A 26,190-nucleotide genomic window follows, 5' to 3' on the forward strand; every position below is an offset into this window, starting at 1 on the left:
TTAGTAATTAACGCGAGTAATAAAGTCCCTGTTACAATAAAAATTCTTCATTTTCTGCCGGCCTAGCCATTATAATTCAAATCTATAATCAAGTTGAGGATGTGCATAATTGAATCGCTAGTTTTTTTTTTCTATTAGTTTTTGGGCACGCACGTTGCATGTGTATCCCATATAATTAATACAGAAATAAAAAAATTATATTATTTTGTACATGAATGGTAAAACGTTTTGAATCATGATTGAATTTATAAGAAAATGATTGTACATAAAAATCATAACAATCTGACTATTTAAGCTGAAAAATAGAAGGAGATCGAAGGAGAAGATAAAATTAAGAAATGTAAATGTTAGCTCAAAAAAATTATTATACGCATCGGAAGTTCAAGAGCTTAACTTTGTAAAGTGAAGAATTTAGATACATGTACCTTAATAATTCTTTGGCAATCTCAAGGCAAATTTAACATTACAAAACTAACTTTTATAGCTTACATATTTTGTTTATTAATATTGAAGGTATTACTATTATAACTTTTAAGTGCATAAAAGTCCAATAATATGAGTCTTTCACATGCAAATTTTAATCTTCATGCTTATAATATATAATATAGTACTAGGATCCATTATGTGATTATATCAATTTAATTAGTCTGATTCAAAAGAAATCAGATCATTGATGTAGTTTATTAAACAAAAAGAAAAGAAAAGTTATAGCATTATGCTAGTGAACAAAATCACACATTGGATTCGAAAATAAAATCATAACAGGCATTTACTTTGAAATCTAAATTTGTAAAGTTGTCTTATTAAATATAGATGGCTAAACGATAAGTCTGTTGTAATCTTAGATTGCGATTAATTGACTTAGAGATAAAACAGAGTCTTCTTTTGAAATCTATTACAACAGATTAGTTAAATATAAACAAAAATAAGGAGAAAGACAATTCAGCATTAGTTTTTAAATTTTGATAGTGCAATTGTCACACATTGCAACAATATTGAACTTACCATTACAAATCTGGAACAAAAATAAATGAAGGGGAAGATTACACCCTGAGTAGCCTCTAAATTCTCTTCACATTTAAATATTGTGCAAAGTTAGTACTTTCTCTACCATTATTTCTTTGGAGAGATCTTTCTTTAGAAAACTTTGTCATTCGTTTTTCAACATGCATAGCACAAATCCTTCTCCTTCTCCAATTCTAATACTTTGTCGTGTGCTACTTAGTTGCCCTTTATGTTATGGCATATTTCGTACTCATTTAGACTTTATGAATCATTTACAATCTCACCCGTTATCTTCCGAGCAAGATGTCATTTTATGTTCTGGTGTAGATGCGGTCGCTCTTCCTTTACCAACATAATCGCCATCAACTCAACACGCGCCATCACAACATGCAAGTTCGAGAAGAAATAACAGAGGTACTATTCTAGCAGCAGCAGCACGGTCGAATCGTTCCCACCCTACTGAAAAGCATCAAATGGCAAGAAGAAATAGAGGTAGAGCTCCAAATACAATATTTCTTGATTTAAATGTGACTCATGATTGTACAAGACCATTGATAAATCAGTTGGATGTTCCCATTTCATCAAATGCAGTTGCATTAGATGAAGAATCCAATGGTTTGGACTTAGCTTGAGCCTTTAGAGCAAAAAGTGTATGGATCTTTTTTATTGGAGTCTTTTATTTTATTTTAGTTGGTATGATAGTGATGTGTCTAAAAGTATGCTAAGGTTGGAGTCTTCCGTTTTATTTTAAGGTTGGAGTCTTCTTTTTTATTTTATTTTATTTTATTTTTGGTCTAATAGGGTGAGTGTCTAAAAATATGTAAGGTTGGAGCTGATATGGCGAGTGTTTAAAAATGTGTAAGGTTGGAGTCTTTGTTTTATTATTAAATATTTGTTTGATTTTGATAATCCAATCTTATTTATTTTCATTTAATTTTCAATTTCCTTGTCGAAAATAAAAAGAAATTAATATTTTCTATTGTTCAAATTGCAGATGATAACAAACAACAATAACAACAACAACCCAGTAGAATTCCACTAGTGGATTTGGGGAGGGTAGAGTGTACGGAAATCTTACCCCTACCCCGGGGGTAGGGAGGCTATTTCCGAAAAATTGTAGATGATACTACAAATTATTACTGAATTTTGCCTATTATAACATTATATATGCAAAGAAGTTTTTTATGTTAAAATAATTGAACTTTGTCTAATTTAGTAAGAAAATACAACTGACTAGAAGGTTAGATTTTAGATTTAAGCATGATATATCACTGGTAGTATCAATATTTTTTCCACCCTATAAATTTCAAGTCATAAAATAAATCTCCAACCTTCATGGACTTTTACAATTATCTTTGTCCTGAAGCCAAACACGAACATGCACCCAAGGACAGAGTTAGAAGCCCGTCTATATGTTCGGTCAAACTCAATAATTTTTTCTCAAATAATATATTTGTGTTAAAATTTTGTCACATATATATAAATATTAAATTTAAAACCCAGTTATTAATATTTTACGTTGTCGTTTTAAAATCTATAATCCATAAAGTTAAAATTCTGGTTGTGCCCTTGCATGTACCACTTGAACAACTCAAATTGATACGTTAAAAGAGGCAAAGAAAATAGTTTTCGAAGCTATAATGTGAAATAAAAAAAATAGTTATTCACGAGTATCGACAACGGAGATTTCAAGTATAACTTGATTGAATTGAATTACAGTAAAAATGGCGTAACGCAGAGGGAGCTAGCCCGGTCTTTACTCCATAAATCTTAGGATCGTATTAGGTACATCTGTCAGAGCTTATCCTGTATTTGACTTAAATTTTGAATGTTGCCAAATATAATCCCTAGATTTTATTGTATGAAGACCGATAAAGGTTGGATGGTGACACGAGATGCTGAACTAAAGTTTGTCCTAATACAAAATATATAATCTCTAAATTTTATTTCATGAAAACTGTTAAAGATTGGATGGTGATACGAGATACTGAACTGAAGTTAGTCCTAATACGAAATATATAATCTCTAGATTTTGTTTTATGAAAATCATTAAAGATTGGATAGCGACACGTGATACTGAACTGAAGTTGATCCTAATACAATAAAAAAAACTATAGATTTTGTTTTATGAAGACTGTTAAAGATTGAATGGTGACACGAGATTTCGAACTAAAGTTGGTCTTAATACAAAATGTATAATCTCTAGATTTGTCTTGTGAAGACCACTAAAGATTGGATTGTGACGGAAGATACAGAACTGAAGTTGGTCTTAATACAAAATGTATAATCTCTAGATTTATCTTATGAAGACCACTAAAGATTGGATTGTGACGGGAGATACTGAGCTGAAATTGGTCCTAATACAAAATAAATTATTGTAAATATTTATTTTATTTTATTTGAAGTGTTTGATTGAGCACGATATTTTTAAAAATAAATTTTAAAACTGAAAATCTAACCTTAATTCTAGGGGTATTTATGCCTTTTTCTTATACTAATTTCTCTATACGTGCATTGCACATGCATTGCACGCTAATTAATACTGATATTTTAAATTAATATAAATAATAATTGAATATATGTGCGGTAAGTTACACTAAATTTGAAGGAAAAAATACAAGTTCAAATTGATGAATGATGAACCAATTCGACTGACTTAATTCTTGAACGTAAAATGATTAGGCATCGTTTGAACATATGAAATTGAAAATTTTAGTTACATAGGTACACCGTATAGTGAAATTAATTCTAATATTATTTGGTACAAATATGTGATATTATCATGTCTCACCTAGCTAATACTGTTTTATAAACGATGTTGTTGGTGTATTACCATTTTGATGTTCGTGATAACCATAACTTTTGTTGTGGCCATTGATTCACTCTTAAAAATGAAACACAGTTGTTCATGTGAAAAAAATATATTGCGAAAAATACAAGCCAATAATAAAAAATATTTTGACCTTCTACTTTATTTATTATCATTGCTTTTCATATGAATTTGCTGAAAGCATATCTTCATTTATGGGCAAGTGAAAGTTCAGTTAGGTATAAATAAATGTTACGATGAACCACTAACTATTTGCATTCAGGCTGTGAAATGAAATAAATATATTATCTCCGGGCAGTAAAAGAAAAACCAGATAATTATTTAGGTTTAATTTAATTTGCATATTTTAAAATTTGACAATGAGTTTGATACTACAATTAATGTAGGTTAAGAAATAATCTCTCAAAACATTATATAATGGAGACAATAAAATCCGCAATTTATTGTTTATTCCAAGTAGTTTTTTAACTTTAAGAGTTGCTAGAGTATGCATAGTTTGGCGAAATAAAATAAAAAATTAAAATTTATTATGCTGAATTGAAGCCAAGCTCAATATCAACAACTAAGTGTGTCAATGGTTCGGTTCGGTCGGTTATTTTATAAAATTTGTATCATACCAATTTTTTGGTTATTCTATTATGTATAACTAAAATTAGACTTTTCGAAACCGTTCCAATCATGTCGGTTTCCCTTTGGTATCGGTACAGTTCAATTAATTTTCGGTAATTTTTTTAAATATCTTATAAAAGTCACTAATAGAAGTATAATGCAATAACATACGTACTTTTATACGACTTAACAAAACTCTCTAGACATTTTTACAATATAAAAGGTAATGAACTAAGAAAATATGAAAGATGGCTAGAGTATAGATCTATTATGTCACGATCCAAAATCCACTATAGGTCGTGATGGCACCTAACGCCGCCGTCAGGCAAGCCAACGTTGATTTATTAATTTATTTACTCATTTTATTACTTTCGAAATCATAATCTCCATTACTTAAATAGTATAAAATGGAATTTACAGGGTAAAATGATAATAACTACGTGAACTACAATAACGAACACTAGTAGGAACCCCTAAAATCCGGTGTCATAAGTGCATGAGCATTTTCTAAGGAGTACAATAATAATACAACATATGTCCCGAATGTAATAAGACAGAATAAAATAATTAGTACAATGGAAACTCGGTGGACTGCGATGCGTAGCCTGGAATGCAGCTCACATAAAGTCTCCTCAACAGGTGCGCCTTCGCGCCAAGGTGATCATCAAATGAACCTGTCAGATCCTGCATATTTAGTGCAGAAGTGCAGCATGAGTACGTAATTCAATGTATACCCACTAAGTATCTAGCCTAATTCCGGAGAAGTAGTGACGAGGGGTCGACATTGACACTTACTAAAGGTCCAATAAAGCAATATGTTAAAACAGAAGGAGATATGAAGCATACGATAATGATGGGGTAAATTTGCAAGTTACATAATCTTTCAATTACTTCTTTTAAAGCATGAATTTCTAAATCTTGTATTATACCTTAACGACTCAGAAAATGTCAAGTGTCAATATCAAATAAATAAGGAGTACCATATAAAATACTGGGCATCATTGGAAATATTAGCTCGTGAATATTCGGACTACTAGCGATAGAATCCATATATTTATCTTACAATAGGTGAGAATAACTTACCTTGCCATAGATGATGAAAACCTCCACTTGAAGCTCTAACAAAATCGCCAAACCAAGAGAGAATGCAAGAAAAATGGCCAAATCCCGTTCTTAAAACAACACTTCCCCAGTGACCTTTTCGCATATGCGGAACAGTAGCCGCTTTTGCTGAAATTTCCTCGCAGATGCGGCTTCCCTTATGGCCAGCACTTTCCGCTTCTGCGATCAATCAGCTGCAGGTGCGCATCCACTTCTGCGGAACACCTCCGCACCTGCAGAATCCCCATATCGAGCATAACTCTGCACCTGCTCCCCCATGACCGCACCTGCGACTCCACAGGCCACTTCCGCTTCTGCACTCCTCCGCCCGCATCTGCCGGCCCGCATGTGCGACAAATTTCTTGTACCTCCAAATCCTATCCAGCTCACTCCCTACCGCTTCTGTGACTCCTGGTCTGCTTCTGCGGTCTCGCACCTGCAGCCATAACCTTGCAGGTGCGATTGCACCATAATCCTTAAGCTTCAACAGTTCTTCCAAGTCCAAACTCGACCCGTTTCCAACCCGATTCGCACCCGAGGCCCCCGGGACCCTGTAACGACCCGATGGGTTATTATGAGTGTATTAGTCCCGATCCCCTATTTACTTCTTTTCCCGTATCTATTTCTGCTTATGTAACTTGCCGGGAGGTCTTGTTTTTGGTTTCAGAGTGTTTTGGGATACTTAGTCCCTAAAACGGAAGCTTAAGTCTTAGGAGTTTGACCGTAATCAGAATTGTGTGAAGACGACTCCGAAATTGAGTTCCGTCAGTTTCGTTAGCTCTACTGGGTGATTTTGGACTTAGGAGCGTGTCTGGACTGTGAATCTGAGGTCTGTAGCTAATTTTTGCTTGAAATGACGAAAGTCGAATTTTTGAAAAGTTTGACCGGGGGATTGACTTTTTAATATCGGGGTCGAATTCCAATTCCGAAAGTTGGAGTAGATCCGTAATGGTGAATATGACTTGTGTGCAAAATTTGAGGTCAATCGGATGTGGTTTGATAGGTTTCGACATCGGTTGTGGAAATTTGAAGTTTAAGGTTCATTACATTTGGATTGGAGGGTGATTCATGTTTTGTTTGATATGATTTGAAGGCTCGACTAAGTTTGTATGGTGTTTTAGAACTTGTAGGTATGTTTAATTGAGGTCCCGGGGGCCTCGGGTTGATTTCGAGTGGTTAACGGATCATTTTGGACTTAGGTGAGATAGCAGATTTTCTGGTATTTTTGTTGCAGACTTTTCTTCATCGCGCTCGCGAGAGATGTCTCACGATCGCGTAAGGCCTTTTAGAGGCCAGCTGGAGTTGTTCTTTGCATTTGCAGATATGGGGACGCGTTCGCGAAGGTTTGGTGCCTCGCGAACGCGTGAAGGACATCACGTTCGCGTAGAGGAAGTGGAGTAGCTGGGAACCCCAAGGATTTGTTCTACGCGTTCGCGAAGCATCAGGAAGTGAAAGGTATGCGTTCACAAAGAAAGAATTTTGGTCAGTAGGATTTTTGTTATACGCGAACGCGAGGGTGTGGCCGCGTTCACGAAGAAGGATTTGCTTGGAAGAATATAAGATTTCAAAAATGAGGGTTTGGCCATTTTTATCAAAACTTGAGTTTGAGAGCTCGGATTTGGGCGAGAGTTTGAGGGATTTTCAGAGACATCAATTGGGTAACGATTCTTCACTTGATTTTGGTTATATCCCACTAATCTATCACTATTTTCATCTTTTAATTTCAGATTTGGGTGGAAAACTTTGGGAAAAATGGGAAAAAGTTCTTCAACTAAGATTTTGGGTTTTGATATCGGATTTGAATAATTTTGGTATGAGTGAACTCGTGAGTGAATGGGATTTCGGGTTTTGTGACTTTTGTCGGATTTTGAGACGTGGGCCCAGGGGGGGGGGGGGGATGTGCATAATTCGGATTTCAGCTTATAATTTCGTGTTTTTCTTGTGGAATTGATTCTTTTAGGCTATATTAATTATATCGTACTGCTTGTGGCTAGATTCGGGGCGTGTGGAGATTGATTCGAGAGGCAAAGGCATTGCAGAGTAGGATTTTGTGTGGTCTAAGGTAAGTAGCAGTAATGACCCGACCGGTCGTTTTGAGCATTTACGCTCCTTTCAACTATTTGAAGTATTAAATAACTTCCTACGAGGTATTATGACTTGTGTAAATTATCGGTTTTGGTTTTTAGGTATTTCGGAGTTAGCTTGGAAGAATGAACTTTCATGTTGGAAGCTTAGGTTGAAATAGTTGACCGGATATTGATTTATGTGTAAACGACCTCGGATTTGAATTTTTATGATTCCAATAGCTTCGTATGGTGATTTTGAACTTAGGAGCGTGTCCGAAAAATTATTTGGAGGTCCGTAGTGGAATTAGGCTTGAAATGCCGAAAGTTGAATTTTTGGGAAGTTTGGCCGGGGAGTTGAATTTTTGATATCGAGGTCAGAATCCAATTCTGGAAATTGGAATAGCTTCCTTATGTCATTTATGACTTGTGTGCAAAATTTGAAGTCATTCCGGATTGATTTGATGTATTTCGGCACAAGATATAGAATTTGAAAGTTCAAAGTTCATTAGGCTTGAATTGAGGTAGGATTCGTGGTTTTAGCATTGTTTGATGTGATTCGAGGCTTAGACTAAGTTCGTATGATGTTTTAGGACTTATTGGTATATTTGGTTGAGGTTCCGAGGGGCTCGGGTGAGTTTCGGGATAGTTTCAGACCATTTCTAGGCCATTCTTAGTTGCTGGTTTTTGGCCACAGAGGTATGCATCGCGATCGCGGACAATTGCTCGCGATCACAAAGAGCAATTTTGCTGTTTGGGCAGTGTGAATCGCGATCGCGGAAGCCTTTTCGCGATCGCGTAGAACAAACTTCTGTTGCACTGACCCGACTTTGGAAGCTTATATATCGCAATCTATAAGAAATTTGGAGATGATCTAAACATAAAAGTTGTAGCACTTTGTGTCTAATTTTCATAAAGGTAAACCATTATTCATTTGGAGTTGTGTAAAAAGAGTTATGATGGATAAACTATAGGCTGTCTGGGAAGAGTTTGGAAATTCTCTATTGCATAGGGCTGACTTTGGAAGCTTATATCTCGGAATATATAAGGAATTAGGAGATGATCAACAAATAAAAGTTATAGTCCTTGGTGTCTTGTTTTCAGAAAGCTAAACCAATTGCATTTTGGAGTTTTGTACAAAAGGTTATGACCATTATACTAGAGGATGTCTGGAAGAGCTGGGCATTTGTGCTTCGCGATCGCGAAAGGAAAATTTTGGGCTGGAAATTTTTGTGCTTCGCGATCGCGAAGCATTTTCCACGATCGCGAAGAGTAAATGACTGGACAAAAGATAAAATCATGGGTTTTGGTGTCTTTCTTCATTTTCAGATTTTGGAGCTTGGATTGGGCGACTTTGGAGAGGAAATTTTCCACAAAACTTGGGGTAAGTGTTCTTGACTCCCTTGTGATTATACTCCATGAATTAATCTTTATTTTCGGCGTTAGATTATTGATTTTTCAAGAGAAATCGGAGGAATTTCTATAATTTCATAAAAATGAATTTTCGAGATTTGAACACCGATTCAGAGTCGGATTTGAGTGAAATTAGTATGGTTGGACTTGTAATTGGATGGGTTGTCGGATTTTGTGAGTTTTGTCGGATTCCGAGGGCGATTTTTGAGCTAAATTTTGGTTTTCTTTTTCGGAAAATTAGCAGTTTCTTATGAAATTAATTCCAATAAATTTTATTGACTGAATCGAATTAATTGTGGCTAGATTTGAGGCGTTTGGAGGCAAAATTCACGAGGCAAAGGCATAGCGGATTAAAGAATTACACGGTTTAAAGTAAGAAACATTTCTAAACTTGGTTCTGAGGGTATGAATTCCCGAATTTGGTATGATAAGAATTGTTTGGATGTGACACACACGATATGTGACGAACATGTAGACGTGCACCACCGAAAGTGTGTCTTGAATAAATCCTGTGAAGTAGTAAAATTAAAGAATCGTGTTATTATCTAAACATGTGGCACTTGATAGAGGAATTAAGCTGAGGCTAGTAATAAAGATCATGTTTAGGCTATGTGCCGATATTTTTGGACCCATGGGGTCGTGATGCTGTTGAATTAGTTATTCTAAAATATACATTTCACACTCAGTAATAATTGTCCATTGTGAGGATATTTATGGGATTGAGCTACGCAACGCAGCAGGCCATTTTGCTTTATATATATGTTATTATTAAATGGATCGGGGCTGCCCGCCTGCAGCAGGCCAGAATGGCTTTATACATTATTATTGTTCTGCATCGGGGCTGCCCGCCTGCAGCAGGCCTTATAGGCTTTACTATTTTATGGATCGGGGCTGCCCGCCTGCAGCATGCCTTATAGGATTTGTTATTATACGGATCGGGACTGCCCGCCTGTAGTAGGCCATATTGGCTTTGTATTACGCTTGGGCTGAAGGAGCTCCTCCGGAGTCTGTACATACCCTAGTGAGCGTAAATGATCATCGATATTCGGGATGGACTTCCCAGGGCATGGACTTGCCTTACTTACTGCTTATATATATATATATATATATAGAGAGAGAGAGAGAGAGAGAGAGAGAGAGAGAGAGAGAGAGAGAGAGAGAGAGAGAGGATAGATTTTCCCAGGGCATGAACTTGCCTTACTTATTTGTATTGTAATGGGGCATGTGGACATGGATCTTGTCAGTATCATTTATATTTAGGGATAAATTATCCCAGGGCTGGATTGGCCTTATACGGTACTGGGTGACTGATTATCAGTCGATGTGCATATATATAAGGGTTGGAACACCCCTGGGATGGATTGGCCATAAACAGTACTAAGTGACCGGATAATTTGTGACTAGTATGTACTTGAGGTATTTCTACTGAGATGTCATATGCCTCATATCAAGCAGTATTAATCTATTTTACTTGTACTGAGTTTACTGTTGAACTCGAAAGCATGCCTATATTTATGTACCATTATTTTTACTGGACTGTACCTGCGAAGCTCATCATTTCTTTCAGCCCATAGGTTAGTCTTGTTAATTATTGAGTTAGTTGTACTCATACTACACTCTGCACCTCGTGTGTAGATCCAGGTGCTTTAGGACACGGAGATTGTTAGATTTCAGAGTGCTATCAGTTGGAGACTATCAAGGTAGTTGTTTGGCGTCCGCTGACCTTATCTCTCTTTCCTTCAGTTATTGTACTGTTCTATACTTTCAGACAATGGCTTTTTATCAGTCAGACATTGTATTCATATTAGATGCTCATGTACTCAGTGACACCGGGTTTTGGGAGTGTTATATTTGAAATTTGAGATTTCTTCCGCTGAATTTAACTATTTTGTTCTCAAATTTAAAAAAAATGGTAGTTTATTGGGATTTTTTTGGCTTGCCTAGTATTGAGATAGGCGCCATCACGACAAGTGAGATTTTGGGTCGTGACAGTAACAGTTCTAAATCTGGTCCTGAGGGTATGAAACCCCGGATTTTGGTATGATGTGTTTTTTTTGGAGGTGACACACATGCTAGGTGACGGCCGTGTGGGCGTGCACCTTGGGGGATTGGGACTTGGTCCGTCCCGTGAGACTGTAAAGTCGAATAGCTTATTATTAATTACATGTTCCCTCTGTTTGCTAGAAATTTGACTGCCATTCATGTTAGAAACCGTGCTTAGTCCATATGTTATCACTGTTGGGTCCAGCAGCGGTCGAGTACTTGTTGAATTAACTGCTATTTACTGTCTTGAACTCCGTCACAGTGCTACTTGCGAGTCATAACTCTGTTTCCTTTTGTTTTCTTGTTGACACTTGTTATTATCATTTTTGGATGATGTGTATGATTTCTGAAAGCCCGAGAGGGCTGGAGAGGTTAGTTACTGAGATAGGGCCCGAGTGCCGAGCTATGAGCTATGTGAGGGTATATGGATCGGGTTGCATGCCGCAACGAGCCTTATGACTATTTATAAACTGTGGATCAGGTTGCACGCCGCAATGAGCCTTATGGCTACTTATATGATTGGGTTGGGTTGTACACGGAAACGATATAGCGCTTGGGCTAAAAGGAGCCCCTCCAGATTTTTCACACCCCCAGTGAGCGTATGTACCTATTGAGTGTGAGTACTGAGGGCTGAGAGCCGAGCGATTGAGCTGTTGTAACGAGTTGAGTGACTGTTGCCCTGAGAGGCTGTACTTGCTTTTCATTTATTGATGCACTTTGTTGCTATCTGTCATTGTTGTGAAATTTCTAAAAGATTTTATATCCGGATTACCTACACTTTAACTGTATAAAACTGATTTGACTTAAACTGCCAGATGTGAAAGCATGCCTATTCTTTGTTGGAATTATTGAAAATGAACTGTATTTGTATAGCTCGTCACTACCTTCTCAATTCCTTATTTATTTTTGTTACTTACTGAGTTGGTTGTACTCACGCTACACCCTGCACTTCATGTGCAGATCCAGGTCTTCCGGTAGTAGCGGGTGTTGATATTTGAGCAGCTGATTCCTGAGACTATCGAGGTAGCTGCATGGCGTTCGCAGGCCTTGGCTCTCCTTCATTATCTTATTTGCATTTCAGTTCTTATTCCTTAGATGTTGTATTAGACTGCTCCTAGTATAGATACTCATGTACTCAGTGACACCCCAATGTCGGGATTTTTTTACGCACTTACACTTTGGGTTTTACCCCGTTTTATGAAAAACTCCGGTTATTTTAAATGTTTTAATTCATTTCTGTTAAATGTTGAAAGTGTTTTGGAAATGTCGGCTTGCCTAGTATCGCGATTGGCGCCATCACGACGGGTCAGGTTTTGGGTCGTGACAGACCCCGTCCAAACATACCAACACATCCCACCACACAATACGGACTTGGTCGAAACCTCGAATCACGCCAAACAATATCAAAACTACCGATCGACGATCAAAACCCTTCTTTAAACTTCCAAACCATTAAACTTCGACGAACGCATCCAATTCATATCAAAACTTTCTGGAATGACGTCAAAATTTGTGCATAGGTCACAAATTATGATATGAACTTATTTCATGGCTCGGAATCCCAAATGAACATCGATAACACCAAAGCCCACTCCAAACCAAACCAAACCAAGGAAATTCTTAAACTTTCAAAGTGTTAACTTTGCATAATAAGCGCTGAATTGCTTCCGGGTGATCCGATACTCAACCGGAATATACGCCCAAGTCTAAAATCATCATAAGAACCTATTGGAACCTTCAGATCCCGGTTCCGAGGTTGTTTACTCAAAAGTCAAATCTTAGTCAATTCTTCCAACTTAAAGCTTCCGAAATTAAAATTTTCTTTCCAAATCAATCCCGAACTTCCCAAAACTCAATTCCGACCACACGTACAAGTCATAATACCTGGAGTGAAGCTACTCAAGGCCTCAAACCACCGAACGATACACTAGAGCTCAAAACGACCGGTCGGGTCGTTACACATCAACAATTTTACAACAGCGTAAAAGAAACTAAGCAAATACAATGAAAATATAAGCCACACGAGTGGAAAGATATTAACCAAGCTAAGACTCAATTATAGAAGATTAAATATTTCAAAAGATAAATATAAATTATACTAAACGAAATATATTCAATACATTGTAGTTTGCTACTCACAATCGCTACAATATCTCGTGTCTTGCTAGTGAACATGTTGAAAATAATTTAGTTTCAATAAGAGTAGCATAATAGGTTTGGGAATCGGGATTTTGAGTTTAATTACTTGTTGGCTTGTAACGGTTTCATAATTCCAAGGCCCAAGAAAAAAATTAATGCATTATTAATTTAAAACTTAATATATAAATGTATTTTTCACATTATAAATTTATTCGGTACGGTTCCGCATTTTTTTGGTTTATTTTCATAAAATAAAAAATCTACTATAATTATCGGTACGATTATATATATATATATATATATATATATATATATATATATATAAACCTACGATTTTATTCAAAGAAACCTAAAAACTGATTTGGTACGGTACTATTCGGTCGATTTAGTCGGGTTTTAACTATCCATTGACACCCATACCAACAACCATAAAAGAAAGAATCGAAAAATAATTATGGAATCGAATATTTGTGCAATGTTGTTGCAAACGATGCAAATCATAAATTATTTTAGAAAGTTCAACTTTTAAATTCTAAATGTGGAGAATAATTTTATCAATTTCATGTACAGTTTCATGATAACAACTCTCGAAAGTTATATATGACAAGGAGTGTCATGACCCCAAATTCCCTCTATAGGATGTCGTGATGACACCTAGTCTCTAAGGCTAGGTAAGTCTATCAATGCGGAATAACTAAATACAAATCTAAAATTAAATCTTTAACAGTTGAATAAATAAGAACTGCAAATTAAACCAATACAACTTCCAAAACCCGGTAGAAATAAGTCACAAGTTTCTAAGAATTTATTCTAAGTGTCTCTATACATTAGAATCTAAACAGAATGAGGAAAATAACATAATAAGGATAGAAAGGGACTCCGAGGTCTGCGGACACTGGCAGATATAACTTGAAGTCCCCGTGTATGGCTAGTTCACTGATACCTAGTCTGATAGGAAGTACTTGGTACCCAGTAAGTATGAACAAACCACATCGGTACCCAGTAAGTACCAAGCCTAACCTCGGTAGAGTAGTGATGAGGTCAAGTCAGGCCCTACTGAAAATAATAAAAGACAAGGTGAAAAGTTTAACAATATAATAATAATAAAATGACAATGGGAATGAATCAAGTAAGTAGTATGTCACAATTTAACTACACAGAATAAGAGCAAATAATACCTCGCAGAAGGAAAATAGAAATTTACAACTTTAAAAAAAAATCACAAAATAACCAAAGGCAAATGCAGCCATAAAGAAATATCAACAAGGGCACTCCCGAGGTACCGCCTCGTAGTCCCAAATCATAAGTAAATTCACAATATCTCATTTCCTTATATCACCGCGGGAGCCTTCACAATAAATTTTAAAGAAATTATTTTTCCCAAAATATCATCTCGCGTTTTAGCCACCCTTATCACACCGCATGACTTCTAGTAGTTCCCTTACTAGCCACGCGTATCAAGTCACCCTTATCTCACCGCATGCGTTTCAACACCCAGACCTTATATCACCGCATGCGTATCAATATCACAATATATCACAATTTGCACTTCAAGTTCCCAAATATTTCAACTTGCCAAAATAAATTAACAACAATAATATTTTTCACAATAAGGAGCTCACGGCTCAATCACAATGAGTATGAAAATCTCACAAAATATTCGGGAATGAATAACTCAGCAAAAATAATATTTCATAATTTTCAATACGTTTCCTCGATACCAAATTTAAAAATGTCAACTACTTTATATTAATAATAATTCAATTAAGAAATTCAGCCTTCGATTAATGCACAGAATAAAAGAAATAAAATTTCAACTAAACAAGTAAGACAATTAGCAAGAAAAGGTCAGGCAAATTTCAAAAATATAAAATTAGATCAATGATGATGAATATAACATGATGAAATGATTTAATTAATATGCAACAATGATCTACACAATTTAAAGACATAACCTTCCACATTTAGTCCATCTACACACTCGTCACCTCGTATACACTACTTTCAACACATCACATCAATACTAATCCTAAGGGGAATTTCCCCCCGACAAAGTTAGATAAGTCACTTACCTCAAACCACGCTCAATCAGTCCATAAGAATGCCTTTCCCTCAATTTTCCGACTTCGATCTGCTCGAATCTAGCCATAATTAATTCGATTCAATCAATACAAATTATAGGAATTAATTTCATATGAAAATAAAGATTTTTCAACAAAAATCAAAAATTTATCTCAAAAATTGCCGTGGGGCCCAAGTCTCGGAATCCGGTGAAACTCACAAAATCCGACAACCCATTCAATTACGAGTCCAACCATACTAGTTTCACTTAAATCCAACTCCGAATCGACATTTAAATCCCAAAAAATTGTTTTATGAATTTTCTATAATTTCATCCAAATTTCCATCTCAAAATACTAATTAAATGATGAAAACAATGATATATTCATGTATATTAACCAAATCCGAGTTAGAATCAGTTACCCCGATGAATTTCTTAAAAATTCCACGAAACATCGCCACCAACCTAGCTCCCATAGTCCAAATATGAAATAATATTCTAACCCTCATTTATAAAGTACAAAAATCTGACCTCCCATTGTGCTGACGACACATTTTTATTGCGGTCCGCACATTTACAAGTTCTGCGGCCACGGTCCAAATTATGCGGCCGCACTTTAGTATGACTGCACTACCATGCTTTAGTAAATTGACCATAATTTTATGTACAAATGTCCAAATTATATACCTTTTTAGAAACTAGACTCAAAGGGCTACAAATTTTGTTTTTGAATCATCTCTTAATTCCGTGTAGATTAAAAGATATAAGCTTCCGAAATCGGACCATCAAACCTGAAAATCTCCTTTCTGCGGCCGCGAGAGAAATTCTACGGACCTCACATTTCCAACTGTGTACATCACAATTTCAACAGCGGTCCACACAATTACCACTACCTCCGCACTCCAAAATGTGCCCTCCGCACTTCAACTGTCCCAAAACATCATCAGAGTGCCGAAATGCCCAGAGTCACTCAAAACTCACCTCGAAACACACCCGAGCCACTCGAGACCCCGTCCGAATGTACCAACAAGTCGTAAAACATCATACGAACTTAGTCAAAACCTCAAATCACATCAAACAATGCTAAAACCACAAATCATACTCCAATTCAAACTTAATGAACGTATGAATTTTCAACTTTTACATTCGATGTCGAAATCTATCAAATCAACTCCGATTGACCTCAAAATTTGCACACAAGTCATAAATGGCATAACAAACCTATTCAAATTTTCAGAATCGGATTCCGACCCCGATATCAAAAAGTTAACTTCCCGGTCAAACTTCCAAACTTAAATTTATATTTTAGCCATTTCAAGCCTAATTTAACTACGAACTTCCAATTAATTTTTTGGACACGTTCCTAAGTCCAAAATCACCATACAGAGCTATTAGAATCATTAAAATTTTATTCCGGGGTCGTTTTCGCATAAGTCAACATCCGGTCAACCATTTCAACTTAAGTTTCCATCTTGGAGACTAAGTGTCTCAATTCATTTTAAAACCTCACCGACCCCGAACTGACTACCCAGGCAAGTCACATAATAGTTATAAAGTACCGAATGAGCAGTATATGGGGGAACATGGCTACAACTCTTAAAATAATTGGGCGGGTCGTTACATCCTCCCATTCTTAAAAAAAACGTTCGTTCTCGAACGAGTTTGAATTGTACCTGGAGTGGTGAAAAGATGAGGATAGCAGCTGCGCATATCATGCTCGGTCTCCCAAGTTGGCTCCTCGACTGGATGACCCCTCCACTATACTTTTACTAAAGCAATGATCTTTGATCTCAAGTTTCTAACCTATCTGTCCAAAATGGCCACTGGTTCCTCAACATAAGATAGATCCTTGTCCAACTGGACTGAGCTGAAGTCTAACACATGAGATGGATAGCTGTGATACTTCCGGAGCATGGAAACATGGAACACTGGATGAACTACAGTGAGATTAGGTGGTAGTGTAAGTCTGTAAGCCACCTCTCCAATCCTTTCAAGTATTTCAAAAGGCCCAATATACCTAGGGCTCAACTTGCCCTTCTTCCTAAATCTTATAACACCCTTCATGGGCGAAACCCGAAGCAATACAAGCTCACCAACCATGAATGCAACATCACAAACCTTCCGATCCGCATAACTCTTCTGTCAAGATTGGGCTATACGAAGTCGATCCTGAATCACTTTAACCTTTCCAAAGAATCCTAAACCAAGTCCGTACCCAATAGTCTAGCTTCTCCCGGCTTGAACCAACCCATTGGAGACCGGTACCGCCTACCATACAAGGCCTCATACGGTGCCATCTGAATGCTCGACTGATAACTGTTGTTGTTAGAAAACTCCGCAAGTGGTAAGAATTGGTCCCAAGCACCCCCAAAATCTATCACACACGCACGAAACATATCCTCTAATATATGGATAGTGCGCTCTGACTGTCCATCCGCTTGAGTGGTGAAATACTGTACTCAACTCTACCTGAGTACCAAACTCTCATTGTATAGCCCTCTAGAACTATGATGTAAACTGTGTACCCCAGTCAGAGATAATAGATACCGATACACCATAAAGCCTGGCAATCTCGAGAATATAAACCTGAGCCAACTGCTCCGAAGAGTAAGTAGTAACTACAGGATTGAAATGAGCTGCCTTGGTCAATCTATCCACAATCACCCAAACTGCATCGAACTTTCTCTGAGTCTGTGGGAGCCCAACAACGAAATCTATAGTGATCCGTTCCCATTTCCATTCTGGAATCTCTAACTTCTGAAGCAATCCACCGGTCGCTGATGCTCATACTTCACCTGCTGGCAATTTAGGCACCGAGCTACATATTCCACTATGTCTTTCTTCATCCGCCTCCACCAATAGTGATGTCTCAAGTCCTGATACATCTTTGAAGCACTAGGATGAATGGAGTACCGCGAACTGTGAGCCTTCTATAGAATCAACTCACGCAAACCATCTACATTAGGCACACATAGCCTGCCATGCATCCGTAGTATACTGTCATCTCCAATAGTGACTTCCTTGGCATCACCGTGCTGGACTGTGTCCTTAAGGATAAGCAGATGGGGGTAATCATACTGACGCTCTCTGATACGATCATAAAGAGAAGACTGAGAAACCACACAAGCCAAAACTCGGCTTGGCTCGAAAATATCCAATCTAACAAACTGGTTGGCCAAGGCCTGAACATCCAAGGCTAATGGCCTTTCCGCTACCGGTAAATATGCTAAGTTGCCCAAACTCTCCGTCTTACGACTCAAGGCATAGACCACCATATTGGTCTTTCCGGGATGATAGGGAATGGTGATATCATAATCCTTAAGCAACTCCAACCACCTCCACTGCCGCAAATTAAGATCCTTCTATTTAAACAGATGTTGTATACTCCGATGATCGGTATAAACCTCATAATGGACACTGTACAAATAATGCCACCAAATATTCAAGGCATGAACAATGGCTGCTAACTTAAGGTCGTGGGCGAGATAGTTCTTCACATGTAGTTTTAACTGTCTGGACGTATAGGCAATCACCCTACCATCTTGCATCAACACTGAGCCGAGACAAATACGCGATGCATCACAATACACAGTATAAGACCCTGAACTTGTCGGCAATACCAATATTGGGGTTGTAGTCAAAGTTGTCTTGAGATTTTGAAAGATATACTTATATTCCTCGATCTACCTAAACAGAGCACCCTTCTGGGTCAATTTGGTCATTGGTACAGCAATAAAAGAGAAACCCTATACAAATCGGCGATAATACCTTGCCAAACCAAGGAAACTCCGGATCTCCGTAGCTGAGGACGGTCCGGGCCAACTCTGTACTGCCTCAATCTTCTTCGAATCTACCTTGATCCCCTCGCACGAAACTATATGACCCAAAAATCCCACTTAATCTAGCCAGAATTCACACTTTGAAAATTTTGCATATAACTTCTTTTCTCTCAAGGTTTGAAGCACAGTCCTCAGGTGCTTCTTATGATCCTCCCGACTCCGGGAATACACAAGAATGTTGTCAATAAACACAATGATGAAAGAATCAATATAGTGCTGAAATACACTGTTCATTAAGTGCATAAATGTTGCTGGGGCGTTAGTAAGCCCAAAAGACATCACAAGGAATTCATAATGACCTTATCGAGTCCTGAAAGCAGTCTTCAGGATATCTAGCTCCCGAATCTTGAACTGGTGATAGACTGAATGCAAGTCAATCTTAGAGAACACTTTGGCACCCTGAAGCTGATCAAATAGGTCATCAATACGTGGAAATGGGTACCTGTTCTTCACTGTAACCTTGTTCAACTGGCGGTAATCAATACACATCCACAATAACCGTCCTTCTTTTTCACAAATAAGACAGGAGCACCCCAAGGCGATACACTAGGCAGAAAAAAACCCTTATCAAGCAGTTCCTGTAACTGCTATTTTAATTCTTTCAATTCTACTGAGGCCATACGATATGGTGGAATAGAAATAGGCTGAGTGTCCGGTAACAAATCAATGCCAAAATTAATATCCCTGTCGGGTGGCATCCCCGAAAGATCCGCTGGAAATACATCAAGAAAGTCCCTTACTACCGGAACTGACTCCATGGTAGGAGTATCAACACTAGCATCTCTCACATAGGCCAGATATACATCACACCCCTTCTCAACCATTTGTTGAGCCTTAAGAAATGAAATAACCCTGCTAGGAACATAATCCAAGGTATTTCTCCACTCTAGCTGCAGTAGACCTGGCATCGCCAACGTCACCATCTTGGCGTGACAATCAAGGATAGCGTGATAGGGCGACAACTAGTCCATGCCCAAAATAATATCGAAATCCACCATACTGAGAAATAATAAATCAGCCATGGTCTCAAAACCAATAATAACAATCAAACAGGACCGATACACGCAATCAACAATAATAGAATCACCCATGGGTGTAGATACATAAACAGAAGAACTCAAAGAATCACGGGATACGCCTAAATATGGGGAAAAATAAGATGACACATAAGAATAAGTGGAGCCTGGATCAAATAAGACTGATGCATCTCTATGACAGACCGGAACAATATATGTGATAACAGAATCAGATGCATCTGCCTCCGTCCTGGCAGGAAAGGCATAATATCTGGCCTGACCTCCCCCTCTAGGGTAAACACTACCTGTCCAACCTCCACCTCTAGCTGGTTGTGTAGGCGGAGTGGCAACTGGTGTAGTAACCATGGCCTGAGAAACCTGAGGGCCCTGTGGAATGGGTGGGGCTTGAGAAATATGTGGAGGTGCACCCCTCCTAAATCTGGGGCGATCCCTCATTATATGACGAGTGTCACCACACTCAAAACAATCCCTCAGAGTATGTGGCTGCTAGGACTGGCTTGAGCCTGATCGACTAGACTGACCGCTGAAAGCACCCCATACAGGAGGTACAATAGACATTGGCTGTTCATAATATGGAACCTGAGGTATGGGAGTAGCCGGAATACCGCTGGAAGCTGGAGGTGCTAAATGAATAAGACGGCTAACATAGCCTCTACCACGACGGGATGCAATTGGGGCACGAGAACTGTTATACGTGCCAGAATCTTAGGGTATCTTAGCTTCCCTCTCTTCTCTCTCCCGAATAAGCATTCCCTCCAATCTCCTAGCAATTGACACCACCTGCTGGTATGTGATGTCCATCTCCAGCTCTTGGGCCATACTGAATCTAATCCTAGGGTGGAGCCCTTCAATAAATCGACAAAACCACTCTCGAACAGTAGCAACCAAGGCTGGTGCATGCCTAGCCAAATCACTGAATCAGACCGCATACTCTGACACGGTCATAGAACCCTAGCTCAACTACTCAAACTCTGCACACCATGCATCTCTGAGATTCTGAGGAACATACTCCTTCAAGAACATATCTGAAAATTGAGTCCAAGTGAATGAAGCTGCCTCAACCAGACTATCTAACTCGTATGCCCGCCACCACTGGTAGGCTATTCCTCTAAGCTGGAATGCCATGAAAGAAACCCCACTAGAATCCACAATATCCATAGTACGGAGGATACAGTGACATTCCTCAAGAAAACCATGAGCATCCTTTGAAGCTAAACCGCTGAAAGTGGGAGGGTGGTACTTATTGTACATATCGAGCTTGAGCTACTCCCCCTCTGAAACTCCTGCAGTAACCTCGAGCCAAACTACGACAACTGGTTGCTCTGGTATAACCTTTAGGGCATGGTCAACCTGGGCCCGTGGATCTGGGGTACGGACGGCGAGAGTCTGTGCTCCTCCCTCGACCCGAGATGTGGCAGGAGTAAGTGGAATCAACCCTGCCTAAGCTAGAGTGCCAAACATGCTCAAACACTGGACAAGAGTCTCCTGAAGTGCAGGAGTAGTAACATGCGTCTTAAGTGCCTGCTCTCTAACTGGAGCTACTGGTGGCTCTGCTGCAGCAGCTCGTGCAGGTGCTCTGGCTGCACCATGTGGTCTTCCTCGGCCTCTGCCCCGGCCCCGACTTCTTGCGGCTCCAACAGGGTGCGTAAGTGTTTGATCATCGGATCCAGTTATTCTTGTACTCACCATCTGTGAGAGAATAGAAAGACAATGGTTTAGAATTTTGAAGTCAATAATGCGCACGATAAGGAATCCAATAAGTGAACATTTTTCTAACAGTTCCTTAGCCTCCCGAAGATAAGTAGAGGCATCTCTGTACCGATCCGCGAGACTCTACTAAACATGCTTGTAACTCATAACACCTATGAACCTAGAGCTCTGATACCAACTTGTCACGACCCCAAATTCCCTTTGTAAGATGTTGTGATGGCACCTAATCTCTAAGACTAGGTAAGCCTATCAATGCGGAATAACTAAATATAGATCTAAAATTAAATCCTTAACAGTTGAATAAATAAGAACTGCAAATTAAACCAATACAACTCCCAAAACCCGGTAGAAATAAGTCACAAGCTTCTAAGAATTTATTCTAAGTGTATCTAAAGAGAATGAGGAACACAACATAATAAGGGTAGAAGGGGACCCCGAGGTCTGCGGATGCTGGCAGATATACCTTGAAGTCTCCACGTACGGCCAGTTCACTGATACATGGTCTGATAGGAAGTACATGGATCTGCACAAAAAAATATGTAGAAGCATAGTATGAGTACACCACAGCGGTACCCAGTAAGTGCCAAGCCTAACCTCGGTAGAGTAGTAACGAGGTCAAGTCAGGCCCTACTAAAAATAATAAAAGACAAGGTGGAAAGTTTAACAATATAATAATAATAAAATAACAATGGAAATGAATCAAGTAAGTAGTATGTCACAATTTAACTACACAGAATAAGAGCAAATAATACCTCGCGGAAGGAAAACAGAAATTTACAACTTTAAAAAAAACCACAAAATAACTAAAGGCAAATGTAGACATAAAGAAATATCAACAAGGGCACTCCCGAGGTATCGCTTCGTAGTCCCAAATCATAAATAAATTCACAATATCTCATTTTCTTATATCACCGCGGGAGCCTTTACAATAAATTTTAAAGAAATCATTTTTCCCGAAATATCATCCCGCGTTTTAGCCACCCTTATCACATCACATGACTTCTAGTAGTTCCTCTACTAGCCACGCGTATCAAGCCACCCTTATCTCACCGCATGCATTTCAATGCCCATACCTTATATCACTGCATGCGTATCAATATCAAAATATATCACAATTTATACTTCAAGTGCCCAAATATTTCAACTTGCCAAAATAAATCAACAACAATAATATTTTCCACAATAAAGAGCTCACGGCTCAATCACAATGAGTACAAAAATCTCACAAATTATTTGTAGCGACCCGGCCGGTCGATTTGAAAGTTATAACCCCAATCCCCAATTTACTACTTTCCCCGTATCTTTTTCAGCTTATGTGACTTGCCGGAGGTTGTTGTTGTGGTTTTGGAATGAATTGGGACACTTAGTCCCCAAACGGAAGCTTCAGTCTTAGGATTTTGACCATAGTCGGAATTGTGTGAAAATGACTCCGGAATAGAGTTTCGCCGGTTCCATTAGCTCCGTTGGTGATTTTGGTCTTAGGGGCGTGTCCGAATTGTGTTTTGAAGGCCTCTAGCGGATTTTGGCTTGAATTGGCAAAAATCAAATTATTGGAGTTTTTGACGTGTAGTGGAATTTTTGATATCGGAATCGGATTCTCTTTCCAGAAGTTAGAGTAGGTCCATAATGTCAATTATGACTTGTGTACAAAATTTGAGGTCAATTGGATGTGGTTTGATAAGTTTCGGCATCTTTTGTAGAAGTTTGAAGTTTCAAAGTTCATTAAGTTTGAATTGGAGGGTGATTCACGTTTTTAGCATTGCTTGATGTGATTTGAGGGCTCGACTAAGTTTGTATGGTATTTTAGAACTTGTTGGTATGTTTTGTTGAGGTCCCGGGGGGCCTCGGGTTTGTTTCGGATGCTTAACGAATTGAATTTGGACTTATGCAAATTGCTGAAGTTTTCTGGTTTTTTCTTGGCAGCTGTTGCAGGTCTCGCAAATGCGAGAATTTGTTTGCATTTGTGAGAAAAGCTTCGCAATTGCGAAGAAGCCTGATCTGGTCATAGCTCACATTTGCGAGAAATCAGTCGCATTTGCGACCTTGACAGGGTTCGTATTTGCGAGTCCTTGGTCGCATTTGTGACCTTGGCAGTGGGAGCCCAGTTTGCATTTGCAATGTTTTTGTCGCATTTGCGAACCAGATGACGCAAATGCGACATCTGAGACCTGTGCACAACTTTATTAAATGCGCGACTTAGGCCAATTAGCTCATTTTTTTAATCTCTTGGGTGATTTTTGGAGCTCTTGGAAGAGGGTTTTCACCTATTACTTTGAGGTAAGTAATTTCTACATAACACGAGTTAAATACAGATTAGGGGTAGATAACATGTAAAAATTGGTGAAATCAAGGGTTTAGATGAAAAAAACCTAGGGTTTTGGAAACAATGGGAGAAGTTCTTCAACTAAATTTTTGGGTTTTAATTGGGATTTTGATATCGGATTTGGATAATTTTGGTACGAATGAACTCGTGAGTGAATGAGTGTTCATATTTTGTGAATTTTACCCGATTCCGATACGTGGGCCCGGGGAGGCTTTTTGGGGTGATTTTCTAATTCTTGCTTTAGGTTTGATTTCATTAATTAGATTAGTTTCTTATAGTTGTATTTACGGTATGTAATTTATTTTGGCTAGATTTGGGCCATTCAGAGTTGGATATTCATGGAAAAGGCATTGTTACCGATTGATTAAGCTTGCTTCAAGGTAAGTGGCTTGCCTAACTTTGTGTGGGGAAAATACCCTTAGGATTTGGTACTGTTGTGATATGTGAGTGTTGTGTACGTGAGGTGACGAGTGCGTACACGTGCTATTTGTTGTAAAACCGATACTTTTACTGAGTAGTAACCTGTTTTTTCTTTAATTTGAGTTATACCGTTTAAATAAATATTAGTCTGTTTTAATTCTTAATTGAGCTATTCCAATATGTGTAGTTATCCTGTTTAGTCTAATATCGCATGTCTACGTGCTTTAACTGCTTATTTGAACTCTGTGAAGCATACCTAGTTGATTTCCTGCTTTTCCTTGTTCTTTACAAATATTAACTATAGAAATCTTGCTGTTAACTGTTGTATTTATTGGTTTGAGCTGTGTGTTTACTTTTGAGACTACGAGGCGGTACCTCGGGAAATCCCCCTGCACATTTACTTTTGAGACTACGAGGCGGTACCTCGGGAGATCTCCTCGCATATTTACTTTTGGGACTACGAGGCGGTATCTCGGGAGATCCCCTTTTGAGCATTTATTTTTGGGACTACGGGACGGTAGCTCGGGAGCGCCCCTGTTGTTATCACATTGTGCTGTGTTGTTATTTCTCTGTGAATTCTTTTTGTTAAATTTTCCCGTTTTACTTCATTTTATTATATCATCTGTCTTATTATTATATCCCAGTAGGGCCCGGACTTGACCTCGTCACTACTCTACCGAGGTTAGGCTTGGCACTTACTGGGTACCGTTGTGGTGTACTCATGCTACTCTTCTGCACATGTTTTGTATGCAGATCCAGGTGCTTCTTATCAGCCCCACTATTAGCTGAGAGCTTTCTACTGTACGGAGACTTCAAGGTACATCTGCCGCGTCCGTAGATCTCAGATTCTCCCCTCTATTCTCCCCTATGTCATTTACCTTCCGTACCTCTTTTATTAGACTCTGGTGTATAGAGATACTAGTTTCCTTCTGTAGCTTGTGACTTACGATGTTTCGGGTTTTGGGAATACAGTGTATACTCGAGTGTCGGTTATTGAACATGCCGGATGACATTTTTATCAGTTATTTATTTATCTGCTGCAGTTAGTTGTTAAAGTTTTGCTCTCACTTTCTTTATTCCGCAAGTATTAGGCTCACCTAGTCGTAGAGACTAGGTGTCATCACGACCTCTTACGGAGGGAGGATTGGGTCGTGACAAGTTGGTATCAGAGCTCTAGGTTCATAGGTGTCGGGAGTCACAAGCAAGTTTAGTAGAGTTTCACGGATCGGTACAAAGATATCTGTATTTATATTCGGGAGGCTATGGAACTGTTAGGAAAAATTATACTTCTTTGATTTCTTGTCGTGCGAAATTATTCTGTATTCTATTCTCTTACAGATGGTGAGGACACGTACATGCGTATCTGATGACCAAGACACCTGCGCCCCCTGCTAGAGCCGCGAGGGGCGAGGGCCGGGGTAGAGGCCGAGGACATCCACGTGGTGCAGCAGAGCACCCGCACGAGCTGCTATAGAGGATCCCCCAGTAGCTCCAGCTGGAGGGCAAACACCTTAGATACCTGTTGCTGCACCATCCCTCTAGGAGACTCTAGCCCAATTTTTGAGCATGTTCAGCACCATAGCTCAGGCTGGATTG

Source organism: Nicotiana tomentosiformis, chromosome 8, assembly GCF_000390325.3.
Source record: "Nicotiana tomentosiformis chromosome 8, ASM39032v3, whole genome shotgun sequence".
NCBI classification, from domain to species: Eukaryota; Viridiplantae; Streptophyta; class Magnoliopsida; order Solanales; family Solanaceae; genus Nicotiana; species Nicotiana tomentosiformis.